At 43.7% G+C, this 23,671-nt stretch overlaps 1 protein-coding gene across 3 annotated transcripts in view; it reads left to right on the plus strand.

Annotated features, from left to right (window-relative positions):
• Positions 1–23,671, plus strand: part of PAK1 (p21 (RAC1) activated kinase 1) — an 86,541-nt gene that overhangs the window by 16,100 nt on the left and 46,770 nt on the right. Inside the window, exon 1 of one of the 3 annotated variants that reach the window (XM_069883252.1) lies at positions 259–315. The exons of 1 other annotated variant lie outside the window; for it this stretch is intronic. The gene's annotated coding sequence lies outside the window, so the exon portion shown is untranslated. Of the gene's footprint in view, positions 1–258; positions 316–9,366; positions 9,457–23,671 lie in introns of those variants that run through there. One more of the 3 variants, XM_069883254.1, reaches the window with a different exon arrangement.

Consider the following 23,671-nt stretch of genomic DNA (forward strand, 5'->3'; position numbering starts at 1 on the left):
GGAGCAGCAGGGATGGTGCGGGGATGCTGGGGAGATGCTGCGCGGATACAGCGGGGGAGCAGCGGGGATGCTGGGGGGATGCTGGGGGGATGGTGCGGGGATACAGCAAGGGAGTAGCGGGGATGCTGGGGGGATGCAGCGGGGGAGCAGCGGGGATGCTGCCCCTCTCCCGGGCTGTCGGAGCGGGGGGCGGCGGGGCGGAGCCAGTGGCAGCGGGAGGGGCGGGCGGGGAGCCGGGGGGCGGGCCGGGGCGCCGGGAGGGGCGGCGGGAGCGGAGCGGGCAGGGCGAGAGCCGGCAGCACCTTGCGGCGGGAGGTGAGTCCCGAGCGGCTTCGTTTGCGGACGGGAAGTTTGCAAAAGGGGTTGAGCGGCCGGGTTTTTATTTCTTTTTCCCTTTCCGCGAGCGGGGCGCGCAGCCTCCCTCCTCCCGGGCTCGTTCCTTTAACAAAGGGAATCGTCTCCAGCCCCCGGGGTTTGCGAGCCGGGAGCCGCTCGGGGTCCCGGGCAGGGGCTGGGGGGGATCGGGGCCAGCCCGGAGTTGCTGCTGAGCGGCTGGGGGGGAGGCTGCTTGGGGCAAACACAAAGCACCGAGGAGCTGGCCCCTGGCTGGGCGATGGGGTGATGCGGCCCCGGGCTTTTGTGTGGCTGCTGCAGGGAAGGAGAGGTGGGAGCGTGTCCTTTAACCCCCACTCCCCGTCCCCTCATCCCCCGCTCGTTTCATGTGTGTGAAACCGTGGCTTTTTTTTACTACTAAAGTACTTAAAAGAAAAAGCTGAACTTAGGATCGAGGGATAATTCAGGTTAGAAGGGAGCTCAGGAGGTTTCTGCCTGGGGAGTGGGTAGCAGGGAAGCGACCTGTGGGATGGGGGCATCTCTGGGGGCTCCTGAACGCTTCTGGGAGCCCGAAGGAGAAGCGGCACCGGCAGGACGAGCCCTCGGGGGCTGGGTAGCGCTTCTCTCTTCCACCGTGCGTGGAAATGCCCCGATCCGCAGCTCTCCCATGCCTGCGGTCCCAGTTCTTGCTGCTTTTGTTACCCGGTGGGCTTAAAATTCATGACTGTTGGGAGTAGCTGGCTCCATCTGTGTGTGTCACGGTGCATCTGCTCCTGCTGAGCATTACTTGATCCTTATTACGACATTACCTCCAGGAGTTTTACTTCAGAAACAAGGTTTATATATAGACGTCAAGCTCTGGCTCTTTACTGGGACCTGTTACTGGCTGTAAGGCATGTACTTTATGCAGTGATTAAATATGAAACACACGCATGCATATATATGTAAAAGCAACTGTAAAAGCTATTTAGTTAGCCAAGATTTCGAAGTGAAAGCGAGTTGTAGATGAGTGAAATGGCTGTGTCGGGCACAGGCGGAAGAATGCTTGTTCTCTTTGCTTGCAATTACTCTTTGTACAGTGACTCATGGATGCCTTTCACTGAGCTGCCTCCCCCTTCTCCACAACTGGAGTTTCCTGGTCTTGCACACATTACCTGGCAGAGCAGGGAGCATCTTCCTGTCTGCTGCTCTAACATTTCTTGTGTGGGTGTGTTAATTTAGTTCACAGATTTTTAGGATAAGGCTGGAAAAACTCTTCCTTGTGGAACAATTTGTGTGTGTGTCCCTGCTGTATGTTTAGAATTTGCTTTTCTCTGTGCGTTTTCTGTGGATAAGTTAGAGAAATAAAGTTTATCTATGCACCAAGAACAGAAAGTACAGTAGAAATTTAAATGTGTTTAACTACTGGAAGAGTTTAACTATGGATTGCCCCTGTCTTGTGCCACGGGAAGGAATTTGTTCTTTAACTTGCAAATGAAAGCTGAAAATAAAATTGAAGAGGAAAACGCTCTTGTAGCATGTCAACAGGACTGGTTTTAGGGAATATTGTGTGCTCTGGATGTTGCTCAGAATAAAAAGAGTAGGGAAATATAAGGCTTTTGGTTCATACTTTTTCATGCATCACAGGGATATTAGAAGAAATGTGTGATAAGTCCAGCATAACTTCCACAAGTGAAAATATGAGGAGATGCTGAGTGAGCTTGGTCTTTTTAGCCTGGAGGAGACTGAGAGGGAACCTTATCAATGCTTATAAATACCTAAGGGGCAGGAGTCAAGAGGATGGACCAGACTCTTCTCAGCAATGTCCAGAAACAGGACAAGGGGCAACAGGTACAAACTGGAACATAGGAAGTTCCACCTGAACATGAAGAAAAACTTCTTTACTGGAGGGTGGTGGTGGAGCACTGGAACAATCTGCCCACAGAGTTTGTGGAGTCTCCTTCTGTGGAGATATTCAAAACCCGCCTGGACATGTTCCGCTGCAGCCTGCTGAAGGCGAACCTGCTTTAGCAGGGGGTTGGACTGGATGGTCTCCAGAGGTCCCTTCCAATCCCTGCCATTCTGTGATTCTGTGAAATATATTGCTTGTTTGTTGTATTTTTGATGTTAGCTCTTTTTGCCCGAGACTGTTTAATTACTGCTAATTCTTGCACATCCTTTTGCAGGTCTGTGCAGACGTTTTTCTTTCAGCTTTGACTACAAGTTCATGAATTTTACCTAGCCTGCTAAGTAGAGATTTGTTTGTTTTTAAATATGAATGAGCTGCATTGCGGCTTCTTTCCTTCTTTATCCCTCTTGTGCACCTGTCTCACTTCCTCAATATGGGAAGTTTTGTAACTTCAAAAGCTAGTTGTTATGGTTCAGTTCCCTTATATTCTTAAGAGCGTACAGAATCACCTAGAGCTGAAATAGACTTTTCTCAGCAGCAAAACACAGAAATGATCTAGAGCTCCACCCTTAAAGTGATCTGGGTTTACAGTTCATCCCGTCAACAGCAGATAGAGGAAGCAAACAGGCTTTGTGAGGGATCTGAAAAACAACCACTCTGTGAGGAGGTACAAGAAACAGACTGAAACCAGGCAACTAAAAGCAAAAGTCACATTTCTTTAAACCCTACTCAATAGTTAGCGCTTTGACAGGTACAAGAATAACTCTTGTTGGCTTTTTACCTCTATGGAAAGGCTAAAGAATATTGTGCACCAGAACTGTATTTTGCGAAAGAGCCTTTTTTCTGTGCCTGGCAAGGAGATGAACTCTTTTTCTCAGCCTGATGCCTTGGCGTTTATAGGAATATGCGGAGAATGTAGACAAGTTCTGCTTGATACTGAGGGCTTGCTCTTGTGGAGAAAATAATTTGTCTAGCATGTGGCTTTTATTATGCACTTGCATGGCCCTCACCTGGGAAGAATGGCTATGCTCCCCCGTTCTTAGAGTGGTATATATGGTGCTCCAGTAGGTGTTTTAAAATAGGTCAGAGTTGCACTTTCAAAATGCTGATTCCTCTTTGTAGTCACCCTGGTCTCCTCCAGTTCCCATGCGTTATGTTGTACCTGGCAGCTGAGAGGAGTTCAGTTACTCCTCTCACTGTGGGGATGCAGACAGGCAGTTTTGCTTACAAATCCACTCCCCAAAGCACTATATTAGCACAGCTTTCATGAGCTCCACTCATTTTAGTGCCTGTTTGTTGGGGTGGGGTAAGGGAAAACAAAAAAGCCATGTGATTAAGCGCATTTCCAGGGGAATTTGAAGAAAAGGTGGAAGTATTCAGTTCTGGTTTAGGTACTAATATACTTCTGCTGAATTGTCTGGGCTCTAGAATACCTGTTGAGATTGGCAGTCTAAGTGTCCTGGCTTCCAGTTGTACAGGTAGCTTTCTCTATCTCTCACATCTACTCTGAGATGCAGGTTAAACAATAACTTCTTTTCCATGGTTTCTTTACTTCTTGCGATCTGTGCTCTTTGGACCTGCTATATAGCTGGTTTATTTCACTGATATAATATTATCACTAAGCTGATACAACTGCCCTAAAGTCATTCTGTTTCCTACTTCCTGTCTAGAACCAGTGAAATAAAGTGGTGGAAAATCAGGCATCCTTTATCGTCTTAGATTTAAAAAAAAAAGAGAAGAAAAATGTTAATGGGATAGAAGAGAAGTCCTAATTTGGGAAAATTGGGCCAAAACAGAAGACTGAAGAAGTAATAACCAAATGTACTTTCTGAAAAGTAATAATTTCTCCTACAGTAGCCCTTTGTGTTCCCAATTACAATGTAGAGGCAATGCGCATAATACATTGTGACTGCCTTGCTGTATGTGACATCTAGCTGCAAACATCTTGATTTAGGTGGGCCTGTAGCTATTGGACAAGAAAGTCAAGTGGCAAGTATGTGCTGCATGCAAGTGGGGCATAAAGCCTTGCTTCATGTCTTTTGCTCTCTTGTTTTTCCGTAAAGTCAGTCCACACCTGTAATCTAAATGGAGAATGGGGGAAGAAAATAATTACCGTTCATGTTGTATGTGGTGTTGGGATGGTGGGAAGTCATCCAAATTTGCCGAAGGCATCGTTTCCTGCTCTTGTGAGCTTGATATGTGTAGTTGGAGTGTGTCTGTCCACGGTTTACAGCTGATAGCATTTGATGAACTTTGCAGGTGGCATTGCAGAGAAGGAAAATCAAATACAAACGGTTGGGACATGATTTGACGGACTGGCTTGCTAAGGTGTCACGGCACCGCTTTGGGACTTTGAGTTACTTTCTCTAAGTGTGAGTAGGGCTTCGAACTATCTATTCTCATAATGACTGTAAGTGGTACACAAGCATTTTAGACAATGCCTCTTACAAAATGAAGCCCATATCTCAGGGCCTATGTTATATTCATGAAATAAGAGCTGGAGTGAGAAATAGTTTTATTTGAACTGGTAGCTCGCGTCATGTGTTTTCTTCTCCTCATTAACATATAGAAAGCTTACAATAACGTGAAGTACCTTATCGCTGCTTTAGCATAAAGAATTTCCAAAATAGATTATTTTCTGCACCTCCATATTCCCAAACGCACATTCTCTGCTGATCTTAAAATGTGAGTGGCTTAGCTGCTTACTCCAAACTCCGCTGCAGAAAGAGCAGGGAAGTGATTTCTTTACTAAAACCTGAATTTGATTTCCCTAGATGAGTGTGAGTGAACATTATGCAGTTTCACCAACAAGTTCAACTGAAAGGCTTTGTGCCAAGATGAATCTATCATTTGCCTTTAGTAGGTATTTCAGGCGTGTCTTACTTCAGTCGTACTTTGGAGAGGCTGGAAGTCGCAGCTGAATGTAGAATTCATGTGTTTCCATAGTTCAGACATGTTTGGTATGAAGGAAAAGCTGGTTTCCTTCAGTAGCAGCAGGAAGGAATATTTCAACCTCTCTTTCCCAATCCTATATATACTACTGAGGCTGTAGGATTCATTTTAGCTCAACGCCCTGTGCTAACCTCTGTGTACGGTGCAGTGTCTGTTCGAGGCCATTACCACGCTCTGCAACCCCCATGCATGGGGGGGGGGAAAGAAAATGAGGCCAGGCTCATAATACATCCTTTGCTTTTCTAGTTCATTAAACTGCTCATCTGTGTCTGAACTCTGGTGTCCCTTCAATATAGAAGGTAGATTTAACACGGTCAGGTAACAGCTGCAAAGACCAGGACCAGCTTTCATTGCGCAAAAAGGAATAAGCTGGAAAACGGACACATTGGGATTTGTTATGCAATATTGATTAGCCCATTAAAATTAATAAGATCTTAATTATAAAACTCCCATTACACTTTGCAGTTCTTCTGGAATAGAACAAGTTGTATATCCTTATCCTTTCAGGAATGCCTTACTTGAGACAAATTTTAACCTAAGTTCCTTTGCAAACTGCAGAATGTGTTCTTAGTGGAGCGTAGGTTTGTCTGTGTTGTTTTTTTTAGTAAAACATCGTTTTTTAGTAGACAGGAAGACTTAATCATAGTATTATGTACTAGAAGTTGCTTTAATTGAGAATGATCTATATCAGTGTATAAGTGGACTAACATCACTGTAGTTAGGGTCAAAAATTAAAAGGCAGATATTCACATAGAATAGTTTGGGTTGGAAGGGACCTTAAAAATCATCTAGTTCCAAGCCCCCTGCCATGAGCATGGACATCCCACTAGCCCAGGCTGCCCAAGGCCCCATCCAACCTGGCCTCAAACACCTCCAGGGATGGGGCAGCCACAGCCTCCCTGGGCAGCCTGTGCCAGTGCCTCACCACCCTCACTGTGAAGGAATTCTTCCTTATGTCTAGTGTAAACATACTGGCTAATTTTTAGCAAATCAGACAAATCTGTTTCAAAACAGCATATAGAGGGGAAAACCTTTCATTCAACTTTAGGAACTCAAGGAACAAGTTTGTGAAAGGGGATATCGGTTCATAAAAAGGGTAAGTGTCACATTAATTCTTCAGAAATGTGCGTATGACCTCCCTACTACAGAAACGTGATTTTTAGGGTACAGATCTAATGCCCTGTGGAACCTGAAGTGATTTACAACTGGACTTCTGACGTGAATCTCTATGCCCTATGAAATATTGTACTTTGTTAAATAATATCTTTAATGAGAGATTTGCTTGAGAGAGTTGGACCTGCTTGACTCATGGTATTTTTTGCTGAAATGAGAAATTGCTCTAGGAATACAAGAGGCAGGCTAGAGGAAAACAGAGGTAAAATGAAGATCCTGGGATGATTGTTAAGTAGATGGCTCTTCTCATGGATGCGGTGACTACGAATTTTTTTTTCCACAGATTTTCTTGTCACACTGGCCAGGAGAGCTAATTCTCCTGTTTAACCACACACTTCTAGTTCACATCCTTGTTTTGCACTGCCACTATGTTCATCTTCAGTCCCACTTTGGAATAAGATGAGAGCTCAATGCTAGTGTTACTTTTCTGGCATCACAATTACAGCAGATTGTAGGTGGTAACAGAAAAGCGATGGGAGCGGAACTCGAAGGAGTGGCCTAGAAATGAGTGGGGATAGTGCCAGATAGCCCTTCATCAAAACCATTCGCTTTCTGATAATCACAGTAGTTGGTAAGGTTTTTTGGTAAAATATGTGTTGTGGGTGTGTGTTAAGGTGTTTGATGCTTTCTGTTAAGCTCCAAGATTCTGGAGATGTGAAAGCTATGCAAAAATTTCTGTCATATAAAAGAGACTTACTTCACTCTGATCTGTTGAGAGAAATGACAGAATTTGATTCCAATGCACCTTGAAGGCTTTAATAATGAGGTTTAAGCACACAGAGGCTTTGGTTTGAGCTTTCAGTTCCTGATTTTGGGGGGAAGAGAGGGTATCTACTGAATCTTAACAGTACGTTTTTAACATTATAACTTAATTCTCTAAAATAACTGAACTCTTCACTAAGTGGTTTGACAGAAAGCCAGAGAAGTTGTTGGAGTAATGACAAGTATTGTATCACAGCTATGTTGATCTAATATAAAATCTGTCTTTTAATTTCTGGCTCATCAAATTTCTTGTTGTTGCATCAGCCTATATGCCTTGATAGTAAGGTGTCTGGTAAAAACTGCACTCTTATAAATTGTATGTCTTATGAATTCTTTCCATCATAATTTTGACTCCCTTGGTAGCAGAGAGAATGATTAAAAAAGCTTTACAAATTCACTGAAAGCAGGATGAGTCTCATCTACTGCTGGGCCAGTGCCAAGAGTCTGAAAGAGTGGGACTAAAACTAGTTTTCCAGGCCTGTTTTAATCTCATGTTTATGTTCCAAAACCAGGTTTTGAAGAGTGTGAACGATATTAAACTGACACATTACCTTGATTAAGCTGTAACCTCTAATGTCAGACTACTGTCTGTCTGTCCGTATCTAGGAGCCCTGACAGTCATACTGAACTTGACTTGCAGCGTGTGTATGTGTGAACTAACTTTTGTATTCTTCCTGTTTAGTTGTTTTCTTTTCTCTTTCTCCATGCTTTACCTTATAGATCTTAAAACCTTTTTTGTTTGTTTGTTTCCCTTTTGCCTTTCTGCTGAATCATTGTTCATCTCCTGTCTCTCTTTTACTTTTCCTGACTGTCCCTAAGATTGATGAGAAAGAGTCCTCATTCATCTGTGATTCTGAAGACACAGGATAAAGACAGATGAGCAGCTGAGAGGTGAAATATTTTGTCCTCCACACCAATAAGAAGCTGCCTTTTCAGAGGAGGATGAAGGCTGGATAGGGGAGGAAACCTTGGACTCGTTGCCTTCCGTTGTGAAGCAGACACTTACTGATGAGATATCTGGGAATACTTAGATGTGTAGATTTTATTTAGAAAGGCCGAGGAGGTGAAGATAAGGCTGGGAATGGTGAAAGCAGAACTTGCTTCAGGAAGAAAAAGAAAAAAATCCCTCAAGATTCATTCAGGTCTCTCTTGAAAGGCAGAAAGTAGAACACAGCCAGTATATCTTTCTGTGCAGGCTGTCTTTTAACAGAGGCAGACGGTCATAGGCGGTGTTTGAATTCTAGGTTCAATAAAGGCACATCCTCCAGTTAGACAAGGCAAAACAGTGCCATTTGTTACAGTTCAAAACCAGTATCTAAATGCCTCAGTGACTTGTCATCAAGTGACTCACTGCACTGTCATAGTAGAGCTTCTGGCTTTCACATGAAAGATATACTTGCTGAAACAGCATCCTGCCAGCTCGTATTAACAGTCCCCCCTCTCAAGCTTGTCTCCCATTTACTCACGGTGATGAGGGGGCTTGGGGAGGCAGGGCAGAAGAAGGCAACACGGCTGGGTTAAATGATCAGAAATCTCATAACCTCTTCCTTGTAGACGTCCGAGTGCCAGCTTTTTCATTTTGTTCGGTATCTCTCTGAAATGCGTCCTTGAGTTGCAAAAACCAAACCAAAACCAAAACAAAACATTCAGAAGTGATGAGCTGGCCCTATTTCTAAGAATTTAGTCATTTACTTGATCCAGCCAAAAATGTCTTTTGTGTGCAGTGTCTTCTTTAAAGTTATTTGCTACTTTAAAAAATGCTGTTGTTGAAATAATCTCAGCTTGATTTCCTTTACCTCCTACAGCTCATGTGGGGTTCATCAGGATCATGTTTTGCTTTTTTTTCTTTGTTTAAATCACAACATCAATTTTATTTTAGATGCTCTTTGCTTTCTTAAAAGCCTGGCCTTTCTGATACTAGGTACATCCTGCAAGAGCCGTTCCTGTCTTCTGATCCAGTGCTTATTCATCCTGGGACCTAGTCCCTATGCCACCAACAGGGCTTGTGTGGGCTTTTTTTGCTTGTCTCAAAAGCATTTGATCACATGCTGACATGCGAGCTGCATTAAATGCGTAAGTGTGCAGTTCAGGTGGTAAATGTAGATTACAAGAGCCTCACCTGAGCAGCAGGTGGCTTTCTGCTCTTAACATCGTACTTGTTTTGTATTATATCAGATGTATATTGTATCTGATCGTGTTCAGTTGCTCTTTGAATCCTTCTCTGTTGTTTTGTCTTAGTATTGAGGAGCAGTGACTATAACAAGATGATCTCATCCCATATATGGTGTATTTGTGTCTGGTTTTGAAGACTTGAGATCCTGTTCCATCTGCACTTCCTGCAGATATAGGTAAATCATCTGAAATCCAATAAGATGCACATGTATGATCTCTGTCATCTGTCTTCATCCTTTCTCATGAATTCATGTGCTTCCCTTCTGTGGCAGGGCTCTTGTTAGCATTTTTTTTCTTTTCACGGGGATGCGGATTGGGTGAGCGGTGAAACGCTTCTGTATAAAGCATAACCTGTGCTAGTTTTAGCATAAAGACTGCTTAACCTCTCTATGAGGGCTCTGATCCTAAATTTCTAATGAACTAATGACAAATTTTGAAGGAGAGAGTCTGCGGCTGACTTTGCATTCTTCTTGACTCACGTATGAGAAGCTTATGTTTGCTTTTTTCCCAAAACCTAGTCACCCCCCCATCACAAAACTATAAAGCAAGGATGTGGGTGTTGGCAGCTGTTTTCCTTTTGATGTGGCCAACTCAAAATTAATACTAAACATATAACTCTGAACTTGCATTTTCTTGGAGACTGAATGCAGGATGAAAGGATAGGAGGGTGCTCTCTCCACCTGCTAGGAGCATGCTCTTTGCTTGAGATTTTCTGGAAGGCTCTGATCAGTTGGTGAGGCTTGACGTAGCTTAGCTCATCATGGCATGCAGCCATCCAAAGGCAAGGGTGCTTTTCCCTTTCAGTGCTTGACTGTGAGCTGACCTGGCAGAAAACTTAACAGAGCACTACGAGTGAACGTAGCTGTGTTTTAGTATTAAAGATCCTGGAGCTCTCTGTAGGTTTGAAACCTGGATGTAAGAACTGTAAGACATATGGCTAGATCTGGTGGTTTCTCAGGATTAGCACACAAGTAAGTGCCTTTTTACTCTTTAAAGATCTTTCTGTGTCATTGTGGTACCTGCTGTGTACAGCTTTTTATTTTGATTATGTTTTTCTTGCCTTTCACTGTCCCTGAGCTCTCTGAACCTCTGGTGTTTCTGCCCAGTCAGCTCTTGCTGGACCTGCTAATTCTTTGTGTCTGCAACGGATTTTGACCGCTCTCTAACTGGTTCTTTGTATTTTAACAATTCTATCTGGAAGAAAGAACCTGACAGAAAATGGCAACTGGACGATGTATTTATCCCGATCCATGTCGTTGTGCTGCTCTGGATCCTCCTTTGATTCGATGTGAAAGCATGATGCTTGCAGTTCCTGCCATGCCAGGGTCTTCATGTAATCTTGAAAAGATGATTCAGAATTGGAAGGATGTTTTCCTTAGCAGGTCTTAAGCTGTCCTCTAGGCTCAAACACCTTGCTGGTGTTCAGCTAGAACTATAGTTTTAATCCAAGGTGGAATTAAGTTGCTAATGCTGCTGCCAGTCACACTAACATTATTAAGTAATACTCCTGTTTTGCTATGCCCTTCCCACCTTGCAGTCCTTCAGTTCATAGTCGAAGTGCTATAGTGCAGGAGTAATGTCGCTTGATGGCTTATTTGGGGAGGTGCTGAGAGTCTCTCACCTTCCACCTGAACACTGTCCATAAAGGCTCGTAATTAGCATAAACCACAACTGTGCTGGAGAAGTAACACGTTTTCTTCTGTCACGCAGATGTAAAGGGCAAACACAGAAGCAGCAGGCACAGGGAGGAGCAGGGAAGCATGTTTCTGGTGTAGCATGATGTCGCTTTATCTTTGAATACCCTGAAATATTAGGTTGCCAAGGGAAACTGTGGCTGCCCCATCCCTGGAGATGTTCAAGGCCAGGTTGGATGGGGCCTTGGGCAACCTGACCTAGTGGGATGTCCCTGCCCATGGCAGGGGGTTGGATCTTTAAGGTCCCTTCCAACCCAAACTATGATTCTATATGTACAGAAAGACTTTGGTAACATTTGTGCCTCAGAATTCATAGCCAAAATGAAAACAAGATGAGAAACTTTGATGTTGTAAGGAACTGTGCAGCAGGTCAGTAAGATCTGCTGGGCATGAAGGAACAAAAAAAAAAAGTTGTGGGTTTTTTTTTTTTTTCTTCCCCCCCTTCTCCGTGTTTTTTAGTTGTTGGGTTTTGTTTTTGTAACCTTGGGACACAACTCTCTCAGTAGCCTATAGGTTTCAGTAGGAACGTTCAGGGACTGCCTTAGCAGCACTTGGAGAGCCTAACCTTGACAACAGAAGTAGTTTTTCATGTGGTTACATCCTAAAAGATACGGGTAGGCATCTAATGGGAAACCTGAAAGCGCGTGGGCGCTTGATTCCCTCGGAAACTGTTGGGATTTGGCACCTAAGCTGGTAAAGTATTTTTAAAAACTCCTAAATATCTTTCTGAAGATTTGGTCTGGTGTTGCTAATCAGTGTGAGGGGTGGGGGGATTTTTTCTGACATAATTGCTGCCTTTGATCCTTGTTACTCTCTAGCAGATAAACAGGAGGAAACTGAAGGAAAGCAACAGAAATGACTTTGGGGCTGGAGGGTTTGACGCAAAAGGAAGATAAAAGAGCTGTATACTAGTGTAGTTTTATAAACTGTGGAGGAGGGCAGGACTGTTTGTGGGATTCTGAAGGGTATAAATGCCAAGGAATGGAGGGTGTGGAAGAAGGAAACTGTTTTGGTTTCCTCTCTGCAAGTGCTTGTGCAGGCAGGTAGTTTCATACACAGCTTCATCTGAAAGGAGCATTTTCATTGGATTTGGGAGTGTTAAGGGACGTGCAGGTGAAACACTTTGTGTGGCCACAAGGAAAGTGCCTGCTTTCAGTCACAGTAAAACCCAAGTTTGCACGTTGGGCTTGCCTGCCACCTATCAATGTTGTCACATTGTGTAAAAGTTACCTTCCATTTGTGCTGGACTTCCCGGTGAGGAGAAACCCGGACAGAAACCCCACTTTAGGCCTTGATACCTCCCGTCCCAAACTTGCATTGTTAGTGCTTGGATCCTCAGTGCTGTTAAAGCAGAGCTGGCTACCACAGCTACTGATCTCTTTGTGGTGTCTGAATCCTTCACCAGGAAGGAAAGGCAGGGTGACAGTGGTGCCAGGGCACAGGCTGTTGTGAAAGAGTGGGGACAGCAGGTAGGTGGAACAGGCTGTTCTGGGACTGACTATTCTTCTGAAACTTTAGGACTTTGGATTTTATATCTCTTAGGACATAAATATTTTATCCATCAGGATATAATTCATTAGAATTAGGGTATCTTAGGGAGTACTTAGTGACAAAGGTATAAAAAAGTCACTTAGAGTTGATAAAGCCATAGCACAGGATATCAATCTTAGCTGCTGAAGGTATTGAGAACATCCCCACAACAAATGCACTTTTTTTTAGCTGCTAGATCAGAGAAGCTAATTTGAGATAAATACAAAATGAAAAAATAGGTTAAATAGATAGGTTAGATGCTAATAAATCACTGGGGACGAATGGTGTTCAACCAGGAGTCCTGAGGAACTTGAATGTGAAGCTGCAGAACCTCTGGCCAAGCTGTATAATTTATCACTACAGACGACTGCTGTCCCAGAGGACTGGGGAGTTGCCACTGTAATTCCCATCTAAAAAAAGGGCTCTAGAGGGGATCCTGGGAACAGCACACCATAGAGTCATGCTGCCAGGAATGGGAAGGTTTGTAAGAAGGCTCTCTGAATATATAAATCAATGTTAACTGTTGGGTAAGAGTAAGCGTAGCATCTGAAAATGAAAATCTTGCTGCTCTCCCCCATAAAGTTCTGTGGGGTGTCAGTAAGAAAGCATTAAAATGGATGAGGTATATTTGAATTTTCAAAAAACTTCTGTCAAGATCTTAATCTCCTACAAGTTTTGAGGGAAGGTTATTTTAGAGTTTGAAAGCCATGTGAATAATAGGAAGTAAAAAATTGAGGATGATTTCACTTTTCAGGATGGAGAGGGAGATATCACTGGAGTTGCAAGCAAAAGCATCCTCATTAGGGAAGGGTTGAAGTGTATCATTTTGCTTCAGTATAAATGCTTGATGCACCTGCATCTTGCATGTGAAGTGCCGGTCTGGTCTCTTTGTCTCCAGAAGGACACTCTGGCGTTGCGGAAAAGCAGCCGCAAGGATCAAAGAAATGGCCTGCCTTCCAAGAAGAAGCTAAAATCCTGTGACTCTTCTTTTGATAAAACAAGATGGGCCTCAGAATAGGTATAATTTGGGAACAGGCTTTGCAGCTCTCACCTGTGCAGAGCAAATCCCACCCGCAATGCCTCTGCAAGAGAGCCTGCATGACCCTTCACTTTACCCAGAGCTCTCTTCTACAGCTTTTCATAGGAAGTGATTATCCAGGTGGCTGGCAAGTGTTTGATGCTCCCTTGTGTGCGCAATGAGGTTTATTTTGGTTTAATTATAAGTGACTTATGCCTCATACAAATGGCTTTTTTCTTTAAATGCTGCCTTCAGCAGGGTGTGCATGTGAACTTTATTTTAATTAAGGATGAGGAATTTATTTTACATAACTATATCCCAGATTCTCATGAGAGAGTGAAAACAGCCCTGAGGGACTGATGAAGAGGCCAGCAAAATTGGTTGCTTCACCGATGGGAGGCCTGATTCCGATCTCTTTTAGGTTCTCTCTACCTGTGGGACTTGCTCCAGTCTTGCTGACAGCCAGACAGGTTGAACTGATGGAAAGGGAGTTCCTTCTTGTTGCTTTATTTTGGGCCACTAATTTGTAGTTCTGAAAAAATACAGGGGTGGCAGGTGCAATTCTGCTTGAGGCTGTTGTCCCTGTAGTGGGAGTAGCCAAATGGAACATGAATCTGCCTCCAAGCCCTTTCAGACAGGGCTTGATGCTAGCTCAGATGACTTCTACCACTATGCCTGGTGCCAGGGGTGACATTACAACACTTGATTCCCATCTCCTTGGAACAGGAGTGCCTGTTGAGATCAAAGTGTGGTCCCCACCAGCCAGTAGAGTTGATTTGGATGTAATAGTGATGCTAGCAGGATTTGGTCAAGGTGGGTCTCTGAGTCTTTGAGAACAAAACCAAATTACAGTGGAAGTCACAAATAAACATTTTAGAGGTGGTTGAGTATTTCTTGGTTTTGTTCTTTTTTAAATGCTGTCAACTAAAATGTGATTTCCGTTGTAAATCCTGAAAGGGATGATGAGTAAAATGCTTCTTGTACCATAATCCAGGGTGCGTGCATGGTGGTTTGCTTGCTTGGTTTTTTGTTTTTTCTTTTAAGAAGAAAGAAATTATAAAGGTGTTAAAACTTAATTGCTTCAGTACTGGAAGCAGGGTATGTAAATAAAATAAGCTTTCTTTCACTGTGCACAAAGAGAAAAATGAAAAACAAACCACAAACTCTGTAAAGATGCTAATGAAATGTATGAGTCAAACCTTGCATGTAGTTAGTGTCTACTGCTTGTTTACAGTGGCTGAAGTGAGCGTCCCTTTCAGAAAGTCTTGCGTACTGAAGGTAGTTTTACTACCACATTATTAAAATCCCACTGTGATGTTGAAGCTAAACCATTGATAAACTGCATAGTTGTGATCTTAGTGTCCTGCTGAACCTGGTGGTGGCTGGCAATTATTTTTTCCGAAACCAAAACCCTGGAGAGACTTGGCATGTTTGTTTATTGCATCCAGTGGTATAAAGGGCAGACACCTTTCCTTTTTACTGTGTTAAGCCAGGCTCAAATATTGATGCCACTTAGTGAGGTGTCTCTTGCTTTTGTTATATCTCTGTTCTGTGCCCCAGGAGCTGTCTCGAGAGAGTGTCTAGAGATTTGGGTTCTCTTGTCAAAATAAGTAGTCATCTTACATGAATCAAAGTCATCTTACATGAATCACTCTCTGGGATGGCCGGGCCCAGAGAGTGGTGGTAAATGGTGTGAAATCCAGCTGGAGGCCAGTGACAAGTGGGGTTCCCCAGGGCTCAGTGTTGGGTCCAGCCCTGTTCAATGTCTTCATCAATGATCTGGATGAAGGCATCGAGTGCACCCTTAGCAAGTTTGCGGACGGCACTAAGCTGGGTGGAAGTGTCGATCTGCTGGAGGGTCGGGAGGCTCTGCAAAGGGATCTGAACAGGCTGGACCGCTGGGCAGAGTCCAATGGCATGAGGTTTAACAAGGCCAAATGCCGGGTCCTGCACTTGGGGCACAACAACCCTATGCAGTGCTACAGACTAGGAGAAGTCTGTCTAGAAAGCTGCCTGGAGGAGAGGGACCTGGGTGTGTTGGTTGACAGCCGACTGAATATAAGCCAGCAGTGTGCCCAGGTGGCCAAGAAGGCCAATGGCATATTGGCTTGTATCAGAAATGGCGTGACCAGCAGGTCCAGGGAGGTTATCCTCCCTCTGTACTCGGCACTGGTGAGACCGCTCCTCGAATACTGTGTTCAGTTCTGGGCCCCTCCCCACAAGAAGGATGTTGAGGCTCTGGAGAGAGTCCAGAGAAGAGCAACAAAGCTGGTGAGGGGGCTGGAGAACAGGCCTTATGAGGAGCGGCTGAGAGAGCTGGGGTTGTTTAGCCTGGAGAAGAGGAGGCTGAGGGGTGACCTCATTGCTCTCTATAACTACCTGAAAGGACGTTGTGGAGAGGAGGGTGCTGGCCTCTTCTCCCAAGTGACAGGGGACAGGACAAGAGGGAATGGCCTCAAGCTCCGCCAGGGGAAGTTTAGGCTAGACGTTAGGAAAAAATTCTTTACAGAAAGGGTCACTGGGCACTGGAACAGGCTGCCCAGGGAGGTGGTTGAGTCACCTTCCCTGGAGGTGTTTAAGGGACGGGTGGACGAGCTGCTGAGGGATATGGTTTAGTGTTTGATAGGAACGGTTGGACTCGATGATCCGGTGGGTCTCTTCCAACCTGGTTATTCTGTGAAAGGAGGGGCTTGATGCTCAACTTTTCTTGTTTTATTGAAGTTGCAGTTCATGCTGTGGATCCTGAAAGTGTTTAGGGCTTAAGGTTGGTGGGAAGAAACTGGTGATGCTGGGGCTTTACGGACACACAGCTGGTGGGCCTCTGCAGTCAGTCTCCTGTGAAAGGAGGAAGCGCTTTGGAGAAGCAGATCAGCGAGGAAGTGGGGCAAAGATGGACTAGACAGGGGTTTTTCAGCTGTTCCGCAGAGCAACATACACGAGCATGCTTTAGTCAGAAAGGAATCTGATGGTCAGGTCATAGCTTGGATGTGCTTTGCTGTGGAGTGAGTTCATAGGTTGGAGCATGTGCTTCAAGTGGAGGGCAACAGAGGTGCAGCCTTGGGTCAGATCAGGAAAGTGGGGAACAATATCAGTGTCAGTTGTATAAATCTGAGAGGATGCACTGAGAGCTTTAAGCACCTCAGAGTGCAGAAATTGTAGAGAAATTCCTGTTGGTGAAATGGTTTTCCAGAGAGGCCTGAAATGAAAATGCCATCCCTGACGCAGGTGGTTAGAACAAGAACACCATTAGCTTTGCCAGGTGATGCAAATCTCTGCTTCTTACCCCTTGTTCCCTTTAGGGAGTTGGGTAGAGTGTCATAATCTCCTGATAGTTTGAACCAGGAACAAACCTGTGATGTTCACTCAGTGGGAAAGGAAAAAGACAGTGCCGATGTCCCCAGCTGGGGAAGTTACACAGGAGGCAGGTAAGGATGAACATTGCTAGCTCCCGCCCTGCTCTCTGTGCTGTTTTCATTCTGAGCATGATATTAGACCCATCAGCTTCTGCCTGGCAGCCTGCCCCAGCTGGCAGATCCCTTATCTGTGCCTTACTCTGGAATTGCTTGCAAAATTAGCAGGAATTTGGAGGGTGGAAACAGAAAACCCAGAGCAGGACAGGAATCTGGAAACCCGCATGGTGTTTCTTCTCTGCTGTAAACTTGTATGACTTTTCCCAACTTGCTTAAACCGTGTCCTTGTTTTATACATGGGTAGCAAAGCTATTGTGCATTTCAGATATTCTGTGTTACCTGCAGAAATTGTTCTTTCACCCGCTTTAGTAACATTTTGTCACTGCGTAGTGTTTTATGGAGGGATGGTTTTCTCTGCATTGCTTAAAATTTACAAAAAGATCCTGAAACTTTATGAGCCTCTAGTGTAGGCAGAAAGAGCTGGTCAAGGAGGCAGGAGACACTCAGTAGGAGCATTATTCTATTCTGCAGAAACTTGCTTATTTTCTCTTCTAAATCTATTTGAAGGTATTCCTTTATTCCAAACATTTGCTAATTCATTGTGCAGTGAAACAGCAGTTAGTTGGGTTTTTTTTGAAAGATGCACAGATTAGAAGATGCTTGAATACATACTCCATAAGCAAAGAAATAAAAACATCCTAAGGAGTAATACAAAGTGTGATGCTTCCTGGACTGCTGCGCAGCTGTTAAGTGATGGGTGAAGTGAGATTCTACCTGCTGCACTGATCTCTCAAACCTCAGTACTTCAAGTTTTACGGTGTTTTCTTTGGCTTCAGAGACAGCCAGTGTCTGGAGCTGAGGCACTCTGGTACTTCCCAGGTCTTTTAGGGACACTAAGCAAACTTAGCCAGGCTTTTGAGCTTGAAAGAGATGAACTTGAATTGCAACTGGGTGCTTCTAGTTCTTGGAGGCTGTATTGGCTGTGACCTTTTGAAACCTTGTTCAAACTGGTTTTGTTGCACTAGGACAGGAGTATTATGTTTTTTATTCTACCTCCTAAAAGCCAAACCTTTTTTGTATAGACTGCTTGCAGCTTTTATAGCTTGATAATATATAGCTTAGGTCAGGGAGGGAAGCAGGCATAGTCCGTTAAATGTTTTCAAGCTGCTGAAAAGCCCTTCTGAATGCATGAAGGAGGATTTAAGTTCTCAGCTGAATTTTCGCAAATAACCTTTGTTTTGATTAGGAACAGAAATAAAGCCTCAGATTTGAATTGTTTGCAACTTCTGTACGCATAAGCAAGTGGACTAACTCTTCTCTAAGACAGACCTGTGTGGTGAAGGGTTCCATGTTTAATTCTGAACTGTTTGTTCCCCTGGAAGGGAGCATCCAACATCTCAGTTAGCATCACTGAAAAGTCATTGTTTTTCAAACAGAATAAAAATGTGCATTTTGTAGTTACAATTAAAGTAAAGTTTTGCACTGCCTTTTGAAACCATTGAAAGTGCTCTTCTCGATAACTGTACGTGTGAAAGCACACATTTCACAGAATCAAGCTGGTTAAGGTTGGAAGGTTCCTCCAGAGGTTTGCTGGTCCAAGCCCCTGTGCTCAAGCAGGGTCACCCAAAGCCAGTTCCCCAGGACAGTGTCCAGATGGCTTCTGAATATCTCCAAGGATGGAGACTCCACAACCTCCTTAGGCAGTCTGTGCCAGTGCTCTCACAGTAAAAAACTGTTTCCTGATGTTCAGAAGGACCGCCTTGTGTTTCCATCTGTGCCCATTGGCTCTGGTCCTGTCCGGGACAGGCAATTCAGCCAGTTTTCAATTCATATCACTATTTATCCAGTCTGTCTGTGAGGATCTTGTGGGAGGCAGTGACCAAAGCTTTTCTGAAGTACAGGTAGACAATATCCACCACTCTTCCCAAGTCTACCAGGCCAGTGAGTTCATTGTAGAAATTTATCAAGGCGATCAAGAGTGACAGCTGCTGATAATTTTCTTGTCATTAATGTGCCTGGAAATGGTTTCCAGAATTAGTTGGTCCATCACCTGCCCAGCAATCGAGGTGAGGCTGACTAACCTATAGTTCCCTGGGTTCTCCTTCTTGAAGATTAAGAGTGACATTTGCTTTCTACCAGTCTATACAGACTTCTCCCAAAAATTATTGAGATTGGTCTCACAGTGACATCTGTCAGCTCCCTCAGCACTCGTGAGTGCCTCCCATCAGGGCCCATAGACTTATTTTGATTTCCCATGTGTAGGTGTGAACAGAAACTTCTGGAGAAGGACTAAGGCCTTGAACCGAATCTGTTCTTCAGTCCTTTTATCCCTTCTCTTCCTCCTTTGCCTGCTGACCTTGGTGCTCAGTTATTGCAAGGTGCACTATACTTGCATGACAGGGCTACTGTGGGGTTGGTTTTAGATTTAAAGTCTACAGGCGATGTGGCTTTAAAGCCAGGAGACCTCTCTTGCAAAGGTTTTCCTGCTGTGTGGAGCTTTTCCCAAGGTGGTGGTGTCATCCACATACACAACTGGGTGTGTGCAACCTGTGCAATGCGTTTTCTGTTATGCCTGGCTGAGGGTGCAAGTCTGCTGCAAGGACCAACTGTGCCACTTCAGCACAGCCTGCCTTGACTTGTGCTATTTGCTTTGGAAATTATAGTTTGAATTGCTGCTGATAACACAGCTGATTATTATGTTATACACTTAGCAGTCTTTTTTTTAGTTCTTTCCTTAATTACTTACATAAATAGTTTTAGATTTAGCATTAATTTTTGAGAAGCTGGCATATCGAAGGCTGTGAGGCTAGCAGCAGGTGCTGTAAGTAATCACTCTTCTAAATTAAGCAATGCTTTCCAAGGCAGTAGGTTAATTTCTGGGTAAGCAGCCTGCATGCAGATTCTTAGAATCAGCTGGATCATCACCCAACAAGTGACTTAAGGCTGTGTGTAGATTTAATGGCATGAATTGTCTCCCTGAAGCCTTTAATTTTCAGAGGAAAGTGGGGCTGCATTTAAGCTTTTGTTGAAACAGCGCTATCGTGTTGAAATCTCTGTCACCTGGCTCTGTGCTTGTCTTCATAGCTTGGTCTACATGGCAGTCGGAGGTGTGTTTGGAGCATGGGCAGCCACGTCAAGCTGCCTGGCACCCAGGGTATGTACATGAGTGGCTAATATTTATGCCAAAGTTTGTGCTGCTGTGGATTTTCTGTAAGTAGTATGAGAACAAGTGAAGTAGTGTTTGAGAGCTTTGTGCCCTTTCCTTCTCCGCCTTTGTGCGTGCAAGTGGATTTCTGCATAAATATTTCTTCTTATTTCCAGTGGAGCTCCCTTGGGATCCATAAGCAATAATTGTTGTCCTGTGGGACAGATTCTGCTCAAGGGACATTACTGTTAACCTGTTGCCTTTGTGTTGACACAACAGTGTTCTTGCTCAAGGCTAGTTCACCTGCAGAAACCTCTCTGAGCGTGAGGCTCACATCAGTGGCGTTTGTGACTCAGTCGCTGCATGACTTTCATAGACTCTGCAGGGCTCTTAGGAAACTGGTAAAATCTTTATTATGTCACTTCATTTCACTTGTGGAGCAGGAAGCTACTGTTCTTAGAAACTCAAGTTCTCTTTAAAATACATCTTCCTGCATGAAAATTGTGCCAAAAAGTAAAGGGTAAGAGGGAATTTCTAGTTACAAGGAATCTCATGCAAAGTGGAATAGAGCAGAAATAATGCCCTTCTTCCAGAGAATAAGAAAGGAGAGAACTTCAGAGAGTTATGGGGAAAAAAAATGGATCTTTGATGCTTCCATGTGACTCTAGGCTGGGACTTATCCCTCCTCTGCCTTATGGTTGGTGCTTCCAGTGTCTGCTCAGCCTAGTTATCAAGGTTGTGCTTGGAACCATACAAAAGAGATCTGAAACCACTTTTCACACTCCTTAGCTTGATTTTTGCTATCATCTTCAGACAAAAAAAAAATGCTCTTTGGTTTGAAGCTCAGTGTCAGGATACAGCCCCTGCATGTTTTAAAAAAGTAATAATCCAGACAGCAGGCTTCTGAAGGCTGAACTCAGTTCTTGGGAACAGTGTGACGGAATGGTATGGCTCTTGTAATTGGTTTAGGGGTCTGTAATCTCTTTAAATAAATATCATCTCACTTTCTAGATTAAAACTTTACTGATTTGTTTGCTCTGAAATCTTGAAGAGGCACAGTTCCCATGCTAGTGCAAAGTCTGACAAGAATCAGTAGTCTATTAAATCAGATTCTTACACTATAAGCAAAAATATTCTTTCGGTCTTTGTTCCTAGAGGTGGCGGCTTTGATTAAACAAACACCTTGAACAAATGAAGAGTAGGAGGTGATTCCCCAGTCAGGCCTGTCAAGTAGTGGCAGATTCCAGCCCTGTGTTCAGGAAGCATTGTCAGATGGAGAAGGTGCTGTCCTCCAGCTTGAAGAGTCTTATTGATTTCCCTGCTCCATAATGGAAACAAGATGGATAAATGACTTGTTTTTTTGATAGCTCAGCTTTACTCTGAAACCTGAAATCTCATGTGGCACTGGGAGCAAAAATTTCTCTTCAAGTGACATTCCAATTCAGTGGGAATTGGGACCAAAATATCTTTAAAAATAAATGGTAAAGAGGAAATTATGCTTACTGCTGACTCCCCACTCCACAGATCTTCTGGAAGTAGTTGCCTTGTGGATTTAACAGATGGTCTGAATGCATATTGATGCACTCAGATAATCTGAGCGTATTCTCTGTGATGCTGTGAGATGCCTGCAAGGCTTGGAAATAGAGAATTACACAGTGCAAGAGCTGGATGGACAGTGATTTGGTGACAGAAGCATAGCAACATGCTAATCTTGCACATGTTTTTTGGGCAACCTTTTCAAAAGGGGTTAGAATTTGACCTCTCTTAAACACTGTGGGGTCAGAGGCAGGGAATCTCATTTCTCAGATGATTTTGGCTCTGCATGGACTGCAAAATTGAAAGCATTGGATAATACAGCGATCAGATACTCTGCAAATGTCTTGCCGGCCACTTTTCTGAATGGATTCCTGGAAGAGAAAGCAGAGGTCCAAACTTTCTCTGCTCCGGATTTGTGTATTTTGGGAGGGAGCAGGTCATTTGAGAATAGTGTTTTGTGTTTTTCTCACTGTCTTAAACTCAGTCTATTGAAATATTTTTTTCCAGGCTGCATTAGAAGTTTTTAATGCTTTCTGTTATCAGAAGCAGAACTTGAAGGAGGAAGAATCCTATCTCTTAGCAAAGATATGAACACTGTATTAGGGGACTTGGACACGCTAATAACAACAAAATATTACTCCACTAGTCTGTTCTCTGAAATAAAGTATGTCAAGCACATTGCTGTAACATTAGACTGAAACTTGGCAATTATGTATGTGTGGCAATTTGATTCTGTTCTCCTAAAATACCCCTGGAGAACATCCAACTGTATCTCTGCTCTGATCCCATAACTAGCCTGCAGATGCCTTGAACACTTGCACATAAGCAGCAGTCTCTGATGTTGTGGTTTGCTTAGTTGTTACAAAGCTTCGAAATCTGGTTTGCTCTCAGAGGGCTTTCCATTTGGGAAACCGCTACTATCCCAAGTTTAACTCTTCCAGAGAAGGGAAAATTAAAAGCTTCAGAGAACCAAGCTTTTGTCTAGGCTGTGGAGCCAGCTCTGGGCGTCTTTTTCAGACTTGCCAGCCTGCCTTCTCATCTGGGCCTTTGTGGTTGACAGCTGTGTTCCCTCTGTGACAATAAAACCACTTTTGGTGTGGCCTGTGAACCTTGGTGGTCGTGATGAGTGCCTTACTGACCAGTACAAATGCACAAGCTCCTCTTTTGATCCTTTCACGGTCCTTGTTTTAAAAGTTGTTTGAAAAGCTTTCCACTGTTTTTGCCTTAAAAATGACTTTTGAAGTTAAGGATACCTTTAGTTTTAGGGACTAAAGCATGCATGATAATTACAGGTCAGTTACTGTGTTAGGTGAAACACTGCAGTCTTTCTGGAGTACAAAACCCTGCTCCAAGCAGGACCCATTCAACTTCTCTCACTCAAACTCCAGGGGCCAGGGATGAGGAATCTCCTGGGTTTTCTGTTCCGCGGTGATGGTGGTATGGACTTGCGTGCAATAAATTGCTGTTTCTTGTTGGTATGTGGTTTTCAATAGTATGTTAGAGAATTACTTATGCCTTTCAATTTGCATCATTCAAGAAGGTGGTATTTTAAAAATGTGATTATGATATCAAGGGTTTCTGAAGTGGAGGGCAGACAGGCTTTTGATTCCTCCAAAGATGCCCTGCCTAGAGAAAATGTAATTCATAAACATGCCAACTATGAGGGATTTCTTTTCCTTCTTGTTTTTTTTTCTTCTTTTTCCTTTTTTTTTTTTCCCCTTTGAGCTAGGCTTCTTTCCTTCTACATTTGGATCATCTTAAAAAAAGACGAGTTTTAGGGTAAAATGCAAGCATACCAACTAATCTGTGGAAGTCTTGTCATTTGATAACTAAGTGCTGCTTTTAAATGGGAATCTGTCTTCTCTTCAGCAGTGCACGTGCTTAATTTGACTCTTGCTCCAAAATGAGTCATGTTTCAGTCCCTGAAAGACCCACTGTCCCTTGGCTATCTTTTACACCTTTTTTTATTTTGTTTGGGTTTTTTTCTGTTGGTTGGTGTCAGGATGCTGCTGTGATGGTTAAAGAGGCTCTACCAAATCCTTACATACCGTGTCCCAT

The sequence above is a fragment of the Phaenicophaeus curvirostris genome, chromosome 1 (assembly GCF_032191515.1).
Source record: "Phaenicophaeus curvirostris isolate KB17595 chromosome 1, BPBGC_Pcur_1.0, whole genome shotgun sequence".
Taxonomy (NCBI): Eukaryota; Metazoa; Chordata; class Aves; order Cuculiformes; family Cuculidae; genus Phaenicophaeus; species Phaenicophaeus curvirostris.